Raw genomic sequence first — 11,717 nt, forward strand, 5'->3', positions numbered from 1 at the left:
CTTGGGCTCTTCCCTGAATGATGGAGACAAAGAAGCACTTCAAGGGACAATTCAGACCTTACTGCTCTGTGGCAGCAGCTGAAGGCAGGTAAGTTTGTGTCCGTGCTCCTCATTTAAGCATCTCAGTGAAAGATCTACAGTTAGGTGGGGACAACTCAGGTCCCAGTGAGCTGGTGCTGTGAAGAAAAACAGCGAAGTCTGTTTTGTTGGCTGCTTCAACCAAATAGCATCTTTGTCCTGGCTTTGGCTTTTCGGTGCTGTTTCTCCTTTGGGTTTCCCTGTCACAATTCTCCCTGAGTCCCTTCTCACAAGTTAAATTGGAGGAACAGAGCTGGCACCTGCCCTGCCAAGGGCTCCCCAGCTGCACAAAATGCATGTTTCACTAGAGCCTCATGTACATTCACGCCGTTTCCATATGCTTTTCTGGCCAGTGCACAGGATTAGAAGAGTGGTTTTTAACTGCCCTACAGACTGCACACACATGGGCTATACAGATGAGAAATGTATGCAAACACCCATAAATTTCTTGGGGGCTGCTTACAGAAAGCTGGCTGTTTTCTCTATGCTTTGGGTCTTGAAAGTGCTCAGGGAGACTCTTTGTTGCGTAATTCAAATACAGATTCACTTTTTACCAAACATGGAAAACTTCAGCTCTTGTCCATGTAAATAATGGATGTCACCCACCTCTATGCAGTTCTGCTCCGGCATGGGATATGGGGCTTCTCCCAGCGTTTTTTCCTCTAGCCCTGAATGGTTAAGGCACTTCCCTGCCCGCCTGTCAGCCTGTGCGGGACTGCCCCGGGATGTCACTCGGCAGCTGGCACACTCAAAGTACCATTTGGGGTTGAGGTACGTGGTGGGAGGTGACTCACCGCAGCACCGGCACTGGCTCACCTCACCGGAGTTGGTATGGGGAGGAAGAGCCATCCCCTGTGCGGCGCCCGCACAGCCCGCTCCCCAGGGAGCCGCTGCCTGCCGCTGCCTGCATCCACCTGCCTGATCCGTCCGGACTAACCATTGCACCTGGAGGTCGACTGATACTAATCAGACTGTGGGAGTCCACAGCAACCAAGATCCCGCAACAGCAAGCCTGCGTCAGGTGCGTTACCCACCACGTGAGATGGCAGACAGACACGAGCAGCGATTGCAAAGACGGAGAACAAGCAGACAGAGTGGACAGATGGAGAGAGAGGAGGTCACAGACAGGCAGGAAGATAGATCTTCGAAGGAATCTATCTGCTCTTGGGAGGACTAGATACTTACAGTCATGGGCTCCTGAGCTGCGGTGGAGGCTGTGGAGGTTTGGTCCCGCATGTGTCCTTGCTGGGTCCTTTGTGGCCCATGCCACGGCCCGCCTCCTCGTGCCCCCTTGGCTCATGGGGGGATTGAACCTGACAGACACGGTGTGCTAAGGAGCCTGAAACCCACTTGGGAGCTGCAGCCGGTCACTTGATGCCGTAATCCTTCCTCATTACAAAAGAGACTCTGTTGTCTTTTGCCCTGTTCCCTTCTAATCTTCTGAGTAAGCCCTGTGTGTTTACAGAGGCGTCGGAGGAGGGGGAGGCAGGGCTGGCTGCTCCGCAGCTGCTGCTGCTAACTCCTGGCACAGCCATGGTGGCTGCCAGGAGAGAGGCATTTTCCCTCTAATTCTTTCCTGTTTGGTCCCTTTCTCTGTGTCACAATCTTACGGGAGCCCCAGGAGGTTAAGCAGGGCTGGAATTTTCCACAAAGGCTATGAAATGTGTCACCCTTGGGGCTGCACAGCTCTCTCTTCCCTGGGGAAGCTCCTAGCTCCTTAGGTTGGTGAAACACCTGGCCCACGCTCTGCCTGGCTCTCGGAGGATGTTTCTCTCTAACTCCTCACTGTCTCTGCTGTCCCTGCATGAGCTTGCCGTCTCTTCCAGCTGTGGTTTGGATGCTGGGGACTTCCACTCCGCCACTGGCTCCCCAAGACTCTTTCCATGTGTTCACTTTCTTTTCCGCTTGCTTCTCCAGCAGCACTTGGGGGCTGTCACCGCTCTTTCTTGCATGCCACCCTGGGAAACACAGCTCCTTGCCTTGTCCTCAAGCCTCCACCAAGCCAGGGAACTCCTTGCCTCTGTCCCACCAGGGTCTTCAGTCCCTTTTCTGCTCCCAAGCTGTCCCTCACAATTGTGACCATCCTTCTCTTCCACCATCTCCTGCAATCTCTCCTGTCAAGTCTTTAAGACATTCCCCTTCCAAGAGCCTCTGAATCAAGATCCTTTCTTACCAAATTAGTCTTGCTGTGGCATGCACCCTTCACTGTCAGCAGGCTCCTGGGCAGCAACCCTGTGCCCATAGGCACAGGACTTTGGATAGCCCACAGCTCTTGACGAGACCTCCGTGTCTTTCCATCCCCTTTCTGCTCACTCCTTTGGAAAGCTGTCTCTGTTGTCCGAGGTAATAGCATCTGCCTCCTAGGCACCACTATCTCCTCCAGTCAGCTTTTGCTGAGCTGCTACAACATTCAGTGTCCTGGAGACGAGGAGCTGCTCTGAGCCTTAAGCCAAGCCCAGGCCCTGTCTGACCACCTGGGCCCAACTTCGTACGTGTGCTCTGACCCTCCTGGCCTCCAGCATTTAGCCAGCTGTGGGCCACTGTGGAGGGGGAGCATAGGTCTGATCCCTGCAGGTAAAAGCAGCTGGAGACCCAGGCTCCTCGCTGAGGCTCTGTGGGGTTGCCACGTGTGTTTTTTCACTGCTCTTTCCAAGCAAGGAGGCAGCAAAGTCTCCAGTGAAATTTAATTAAGAGCTAGTTCTTGTAATAACCAACTTTCTCTTGTGCTGGTCTATGTGCCTGTGTCTTTGATGCTTGTTTAGCATCAGCAGCAGGGATTAATTTGTCCAAACTGTGGGTTTCTCCTTTCTGTGTGGCTAAGCCTAGACAAGGGGAGGGTGTTGTTTCACTGCTGTCGTGGTTTAACCTCAGCTGGGAACTGAGCACCGCACAGCCGCTCGCTCACTCCCCCCCCATCCCCCGGTGGGATGGGGGAGAGAATTGGGAGAGTAAAAGTGAGAAAACTCATGGGTTGAGATAAGAACAGTTTAATAATAGAAATAAAATAAAATAGTAATAATAATAGCAATAATAATAAAAGAATACACAAAGCAAGTGATGCACAATGCAATTGCTCACCACCCGCTGACCGATGCCCAGCCAGTCCCGGAGCAGCGGCCCCCCCGGCCAGCTTTCCCCCAGTTTATGTACTGAGCATGACGTCCCATGGTGTGGAATGTCCCTTTGGCCAGTTGGGGTCAGCTGTCCTGGCCGTGCCCCCTCCCAGCTTCTCGCTGGGCAGGGCATGAGAAGCTGAAAAGTCCTTGACTAGTGTAAGCACTGCTCAGCAACAACTAAAATATCGGTGTGTTATCAACATTATTCTCATCCTAAATCCAAAACACAGCACTGTACCAGCTACTAGGAAGAAAATTAACTCTATCCCAGCTGAAACCAGGACAACTGCTTGTCTGAAGCAGGTGCTGCCTGGCATCTGTCTAATGAGAGGTTTCTGGTGCAGCCCTGGGAATTGCTGCTGACAATGACAGTTTAAAGCATGGGACTCAGTGGCAGCATCTGAGGTTTTAATTCTGGTGTGGGTTGTAGTGTGTTGGATTACCTCTGGTCCTGATTCCTTTTCAACAAAATGGAGGGAACAATCCTTGCTTCTTCTACCTGGCACCAAAACCATGGAGATCTCCTGACTTCTGCTAGTCTCTGGGTGGAAGCTGCTCTTGTATTGGATCGCATGATAGCAGACATGGGCACACATCTGGTGGGAGCAGGTTACCACATCTGGCCACGCGACTGGGAGGCCGACACACTATGCGTTAGGAGAACGTCTCTAATTGCAGGGGGAAGGGATGGACCTGGAGCTCTTGGCCTTATCAGGGTCCTTCCTGCATGAACACTCTGCATCCCTGGGTGTGCTGCAGCTCCCTGGCCCTGGAGCCCCCCTGCCAGGGATGACTTGCTCTGGGTAGGTGGGAGGGCAATGCAGAAGAGAAAAGGCAGCATGATGCTTCTGCAGCGTGAGATACAGACCTGGCAGGAGAAGCAGGGGCATATGGAGGGCCACTGAGAGAGCCTCACATTCAAGGTGTGGAACTAGATAAGGGCTCTTATCAGCGGCCAGAGGCTAGTGAGTACGGGGTTGCCTCACTGGCCCAACCACAGCAAACTCATCATACTGAGTGAAGGAGCACGTAGCTTTGCACCTACTGTCATGAGCAGCACCTGCCAGCTCAGGGGGAAAAGAGAAGTGTCCACCAGGGCCGAAACACCCCAGTTGTCTTCCCTTTCCGAAGCCTTGCCCTGGGTGAGCAGCGAGGCAGGGGTGCTGTTTCAGACCCTGATGTGGCTACCCCTGTGTGAGCGGCACCTGTCTGGGACAGGAGCTGGGGTGCCCTGGTTTTGCTGAGGCTCCGGGACAGTCTTGTCTCTCAGAGGTGTATTTACTGTGTCATCTGCTCTGTTATGGGGCTGGGCTTGCTACGAGGTCCCTGAAACTTTGCTCCTAGGTTGCAGCTGCTCCCAAAGGGCCTTTTTATGGCCAGGATCACAGGGTTGGGACAGGGTCTCCAAAGGACTCAGGATCATGACAATGTCTCGAAACGCCAAAGAGCCCTGTGAATGGGGGTAAAGCTGGGAGAGCACAGGGATGGACCCTCTCTGAAGGCAAGGTGGTCCACGCAAGGCGCCTGCTCCACGGTTTGGTCCTCCCCTTTGGGGAGGTATCCAGAGAGAAGGAATTAGTGGACAAGCAGGCTGAGACAGTTCTTAAGGGTCTCGGTGCCTGAGCCCTCATCCCCATACGTGGCAGGGGGAGAAAAATGGTTCAGGTGAGACATTTGCTGGAGCTGTTCAGGTACCCCTGGAGACTAACACGAAACAGCAAAACCTCAAGTGTTTTGCTCTTTGTGGAGGGATGTGCTGGCATGTGGGGGACTCTGCTGCCCTCCTCTGAGAGTAGCTCAGCTGGCAGCTCGTGTGGTTCAGAGCTGCTGTTAGGACAGCATGAAATATTTGTGGAATTTAATATGAAAGTAAATAACTCAGGGGCTACCAGCGTGGCAGCGCTGCTTGGATCTCTTTTCACGTCCCCTGTGGCCTCAGTCCTTGCAGGCCTTGAGGAAGATGCCGGTCTGAAAGCCTGCCTTGCACAGAAGCAGAGGAGGAAGCAAGGAGGTGCTGACATCCATCCTCAGTCTCACAGCCCTGGAATCATTCTCATTTTCTCCATTTTACAGATGCAGAGATTGAGTTACTGTGATGGGAAGTGAATCCCTGCTTTCGGAACCCCAAAGGGCCACTCTCTGGGCTGAGTTAGCTGCAGCTGTCTCTGGGAAAGGCATGGTGCCCTCCTTGCAGTCTCCCAGGGAATAACAAGTGCTTTTCTCAGAAGGACGCCGTGGGTCCCAAAGCTTGGTGAAATCCCTTTCCCTTCTCCAGTTTCAGTGCTGAGATAGACACAGAGGCAGCTGGCATGAGGGGTGTCTCTCAAGCTGACACTCTTCCCTGGAATCTGATGTAATTAAAAAAAAAATTAAAGAGAAAAAAAAAGTGGAAAGTATCTGAGGAGGTGCTGTTTTGCACAGACAGGATTTACTCTGAGGTTTGAGCTGGCCATGAATGTTTGAAGAGGATGCAGTGACCATCAGTGCTTTTGTGAGGACCCCCAGACATCTTCCCCACGTGTTGCAGGATTCATCACTAATTCTGCACCATCCTGGGTGGGGGCCCTGAGAGCTGGGGGCATGCTAAGGGTGCTGCCTGCCCCCCCCCCCCATAGCACTCGACTCAGTGTGGTAATTTCTTTCCTCGTGGACTATGACATAGGGAGGGGGTAACTTGCTGCTCTAGTGGAAGAAGCCGTGTCCCTGCCAGCTCTACTGCTTCTTACAAGTGTCTTTGTATTTTTTCCAGCTCTGTGGCAAATCAAGAGCCATCTGGTAGCACTAGGCTTCCAACTCCTGTGAGGCAGAGTTGGCATGTGTGTGTATAAGCAGCCATTTGGGATGGGACGGACCAAGCTGCAGGACGCCTGGGAATCCTGGACAAACAGCTCGGTACACAACCCCGTGCAGCGCTACAGGCTTTGGGAAAAGCGGCTGGGTGGCTGCGTGTCAGAAAAGGACCTGGGGGTGCTGGTCGACAGCCGGCTGAACATGAGCCGGCAGTGTGCCCAGGCGGACAAGAAGGCCAATGGCATCCTGGCCTGTATCAGAAATAGTGTGGCCAGCAGGAGGAGGGAAGTGATCGTGCCCCTGTACTCGGCACTGATGAGGCCGCACCTCGAATACTGTGTTCAGTTTTGGGCCCCTCACTACAAGAAGGACGTCGAGGTGCTGGAGCGTGTCCAGAGAAGGGCAACGAGGCTGGTGAGGGGTCTGGAGAACAAGTCTTCTGAGGAGCGGCTGAGGGAACTGGGGTTGTTTAGCCTGGAGAAAAGGAGGCTGAGGGGAGACCTCATCGCTCTCTACAACCACCTGAAAGGAGGTTGTAGCGAGGTGGGGTCGGTCTCTTCTCCCAAGTAACAAGCGATAGGACGAGAGGAAACGGCCTCAAGTTGCGCCAGGGGAGGTTTAGATTGGACGTGAGGAAAAATTTCTTTACTGAAAGAGTGGTGAAACATTGGAACAGGCTGCCCAGGGAAGTGGTGGAGTCCCCATCCCTGGAGGTATTTAAAAGACGTGTAGATGAGGCACTTAGGGACATGGTTTAGTGGGCCTGGTGGTGTTGGGTCGACGGTTGGACTCGATGATCTTAGAGGTCTTTTCCAACCTCAATGATTCTATGATTCTATGATTCTACATGGACAGACTGACTGTACCTCATAGCCTTTTTTTTGCCATCCCTCCCTGACACATCTAGATATGTCTTTGCCCAGGAGAGATCAGCAGTATATGAGCACGACATCTCTCTATTGCTTTGAGGTTTCAGTGCCAAGCTCTGTATCTCCCTGCAAATGCGAGTGCCAATCTCCGTCTGACCTGCTGCATTTTATTTTCAGGGGCCTGGAGGGTGACAAATCTCTCCCTCTTCCTCTGATGTTGCATAGCTCAGTTTGTACAGACATGAAAAGGAGGGAAAAGTCCTTAGCGAGGTATCCCTTTTCTTGCCTTAGCCACCACGGTGGGGATTAGGTTCCAAAGGGAGGACCAAATGTGTTGGTCCCGGACGTCACTTCTAGGGACTGCCTGCTACCTCCTTGCAGATGTTGTGGGAAGGATGCAGGACTGAGAAGTTTCTGGTTGGATAAACAGTGACCAAATCAGCCAGCAGAAAGGAAGACCTTCCTAAAAAGCTGAGGCACAGCCCTCCTTCCGGTCTGAGTTTCCCAGCCGCTCCTCTTCCTTTTCCGTCTGCTGTCTCTTCCCCTGGGTTCAGGCTGAACTCTTCCTTCAAAGGATGTTGCTGAGCGTGAGGTTGCTCTCCGTCAGCTGTCTGCAGCTGAGAAATGGCAGGAACAGCAGCGTCTCTGGTGGGTCTCTGCTCCGTGCCACAGTGTGACTGCTCTTAGCAGCATCCGTCCGAGCAATACGGCACTGCTGCCCCAGCAGGCTAGCCCCCCCTGCTCTTCTGGCTCTCAGTCAGGAGCTGAGCATTACGCTTTTTCAGTCTTTTCCTTTTTACCCTGTTGCCCTGGAACAGGGGCTGCACTTTGTTGGGTGGTCAAGGCAGATCCCCTCCATGAAATCAGAGGTCTTAGACCCGGAGATCCCAGAGGACCCTTGCTGAAGCCCTTCCAGCCAGTTGAGCAAACATGCTGCACAGCTGGCCAAGACAGGCGAAAGGGAGGGGAGCGAGTGGGTGGATGAAGCCTGGAGTTTTAGGCCGTTTGTTTTCATTCTCATTTTCATGGCAATAACATCCAGTCTGGGTTTGCTGGGTCAGGGGTGTAGTCCTGCTTTCCAAGCTCTAAGGTAATCCCTGTTTCTCCTTCCCTTCCCAGCCTGGGCCTGTTTTTTTCTTTTTTTTTTCTTTTTTTCTTTTTTTTCTTTCTTTTTTTTTCTTTTTTTATTTATTCTCCTGGGCCTGTTTTTTTCTTTTTTTTTTTTCTTTTTTTCTTTTTTTTTCTTTTTTTATTGCAGTAGGATCTGAATCCATGAGCAGACAAGGCAGCCCAGAGGAGGCTTGAGCCCTCTCCCATGACTGGGAAGCATCTGTGCTGGGCAGGGTGTCCTAGCTGAGAGCTGCTTTTGCTCTGCAGGGTGATTTTGAACTTTGTTTGAACCAAACTCAGGATTTTGAGTCTTGCTCTTCATTTATGACCCATTCAGAGGAAGATGTGGGCACTTTGGGAGGGAATATGAAGGATCAGGATGATGCGGCGGCAGAGAGCTTGCCGCCTACAGGAGGCAATTAGGACCACCAGAAAGAGATCCCACCAAATGTCTCTGCTTTGCTCTGGTGGTTCCCCAGTTGCTCAGTACATGTGCATTAGCGTCTGCCTCCACATAGCCTGGGCTGAGAGGAGGTCACTGGGGAATGGTGTGGAAGGACTCCAGAAGTGACGGGGCCTCCTCGGGATGCCGGAGGAGGTGTTGAGGCTGGAGATGCAGAGCTGGGTCAGAGGACCCCATGGGGTGCCACAAGTGTATCCCTCCATCTGAGAAACCCAGAGGGTTTCCTTTGTGAAAGAGCTGGGGGGAGCAAGGGATCTGACTGGACCTGACCCTCAAGAAGACACAGAAAGCATTAGCAAGATGCTGCTTTGCCTGGAGGAGATGGGAGGATGAGAAACAAAAGGTGAAGAGTCAGGGAGGTCAGTAGCTTGGCAAGGTGGATCTGCGGGAGGGATGTGAGAGCGGGGAAGGCGAGTGGGTGCAAGTGACAGAGCAAAGGCAGTGGAAGTGGGGAAGATACGGGGGGGGAAAGGGTGACTAAAAATGCCTGTGGCAGTGGGGAGGTACCATGTCAGGGCCTTCACAACAGGCGTGTGCCATGCTGGGAGACTTGCAGGAGGCAAAGTGGATTTTATGACACTTCATTACCCAGAGGTCAGTGATTTTTTCAGCTTCCATGAAATGTAAATGGGAAATAATGTGGGAGAGAGCAAGGTGCTTCCATGGTGTGAGACGAGGGTGCTGGGTTAGAGCTTCCAACTGCACTGAGACTTTAAGGTTGTCTGGTGGTTTGTTGTCTCTTTAAACCAGAGGTGGGAGATGGGTCTGAGTCTCACCAGCTGCTGGGATGGACGCTTTGGGACACTTCACAACACGGCCTGGGGGACAGCTAGCCGTGTGCAGAGGGCATGGAGAAGGCAGCAGTTTTTCCTGCCACAAGGCAGCTTGCATGATAACCCTCAGCTTGGGAGTGACATGTGCCGAGTTTTGTTCTGCTGGGCCAGCCCATTCATCTGGTTATGGAGAAATCTCAGGGTCTGTCCAGGCTTCCTCACTAGCTCTGCCTGTCCTTTGGGGCTGGGAGTGAGGGGGAGCACGTGCCACTCTCCCCCTGTGACAAGTTGTTTTTGCAAGTGGCTGGGATTCAGCATCTCCAGCACATCCCCTCTTAATGCTGCCTGTCTGCACTATCAATTCTCGTTCTTCCTGCCTTTGCTGGACCCTGGAAGCAGTTCTACCTTTCGAACCTGAGGACCCTCCGTCCCTGCCAGCCAGGCCTTGGGAGTTAATAATTTCAAAGACTAATTACTTCTGGTGCTGCCTTGCAAAGCTGAAGATCTTTCCCCTCCTCCCAAAAGTTCCTTGAAGATAACAAAGGTTACAGCCATCGACACAAACCTCTCGGACACTTCGCTCCGAGACTTCAGAGCATGGGGTTGGCCTCTGTTGTCACCGTGGATCCTGGCCATGAGGCAGGGCAGGGCTGCAGATGACATGGACACCCAGGAGAAGCTGGGACAGGGAATTGCTCCCCGTGTAGTATCTACAGCGGCGCTCTGCCGTGGATACAAGGATCACCATGTCTAACTCGCCTGCCTTTGGTGTTGTGTCTGGCAGCGAGGCAGAGGATGGGGCAGCTGAGACCAGGGGGGGAGCTGCCCCTGTGTGCGAAGGCTCGGAGGGGATACCACCGCTTAGAGGAAAGCCCAGGGCAATGGCAAGGTAAGGCGCAATGGGAAATGTTGGGGAAGGACCGACGTGGAAAACATACTCTGAGGGTGGCCTGCGAGGGCAGGGGCAGTTTTTGGTCCAACGGAGGCACTGTCGCCAAAATTGCAGTTGCTGTCAATCCAGAGGTGGTTGTGGGATCCGCTGTGGGACTGGGGTGACAGCAGGAGCGTTTTGTCCTTTTTGTCCCAGCGGGTAGACATGCCCCAGGGACAGGGAAAACGGGCTGTGCATTCCCTGGAGCACTTTCTGGGGAGGTGGGAACCCCACAGAGCTGTGAGTGGCAGTTGTCTCTCTGCCTGTAGGTAATGCCCCAGTGAGAGGATGAACTCCCCAGAACCGTAGCTCCTCTTGATTTCAGTGGTGGGCTGTGGAGCGGACTGGTCATTTCCAAATGCCACAGGAATCACCATGACCCTTTTTGCCCCTCTGTGCTAGCAGACCAGGAATCACCTGGGGCTGACCCTTTTTGCCCCTCTGTGCTAGCAGAGCAGAGCAAGCAAGGAAAAAGCTTTCAGGATGAGTATGCTCCGGGCAAAGGGGCTCCTCCATGCACGGGTGGTGATGCAGAGGGGGAGGAGAATGGGTGGACAGAAAACTGCGTGTTCCCGCTGCTTTGCAGGGAGATTGTAAATCAGCACGGCCACATGACTGCTCTCATCTAACTGGGAGAGCCGCCCCACTCCCTCAGCCTCCTGGAGACAGCGAATGCAAGGATGAGCCAGCTAAAAATTGGAGCCACAAGCATCCAAAGTCCAAAGCTCAGTAACGACGAGACTGCCTTATCTCATTCATGTAAGGGTATGGAAAGCCCAGTGCTTTCCCTGAATGCCGAGTTTAAAAATCCCGGTCCAGTCCCACTGTTGCCCACCACTAACAAGGACAGTCATTTCTCCCACCGGCCAGATTTTCCCCATCCTTTCACTTTCCTGTATAATATCACTTCTTTACATCCCAGGCTTCCCACAGAGCTGTTTCAGCGGCAGCCTGAGGGCATGCTGCATGCCAGGGAGGGATGATGCGTTTACGGGGAGCGTAAGGGTGTCACCAGTTGCTGGTATCAGTTTGAATCCCTGGCTGAGCATACATCTTCTCCCAGGGCCCCTCCAGCTATGCAGGCTGTAAATCGTAGTGACCTCTACTTGCATAGAACTGCTTCCCCTGTACCAGGCTCACGGCGGGGGTTGTCTCTCTGCAACCTCAGCTTCGTAGGAAGGCTTTTCGCTCACCCCAGCAGCGCGCATCTCAGACATCGTGAGTCAGGAGCCCCAAATCAGGACACCGACAGTAATTCTGAGGTTTGTGTTTCTAACGTCTATCCCCTAGGCCTTTCACGGGGCTTGCGAACTCTTCCATGCATCACAGGTCTGGAAACGTCCCTGGTTTTACCGCTAAGAGGCGAGACCGGTGTGATTTCCAGTTCGGGCAGCCGCAGCTCCAAGGAAAACACAAAGTACCGTGAGGCTGATAAAACCCTCACACCTGGCGACACGCCGAGGGGACGGGCCGCCGGCCCCCAGCTCAGCCCCCCCCGCCGGAACGGATCCGGGGGTCCCGGGCGGCCCCGCGGGTACGGCCCCTTCCGTCGGCCTCCCAGCGCCGGGCTGCCGGAGAGGCCTGCCG

The sequence above is a fragment of the Aptenodytes forsteri genome, unplaced genomic scaffold (genome assembly GCF_000699145.1).
Source record: "Aptenodytes forsteri isolate BGI_AS27 unplaced genomic scaffold, ASM69914v1 Scaffold202, whole genome shotgun sequence".
Classification (NCBI taxonomy): domain Eukaryota; kingdom Metazoa; phylum Chordata; class Aves; order Sphenisciformes; family Spheniscidae; genus Aptenodytes; species Aptenodytes forsteri.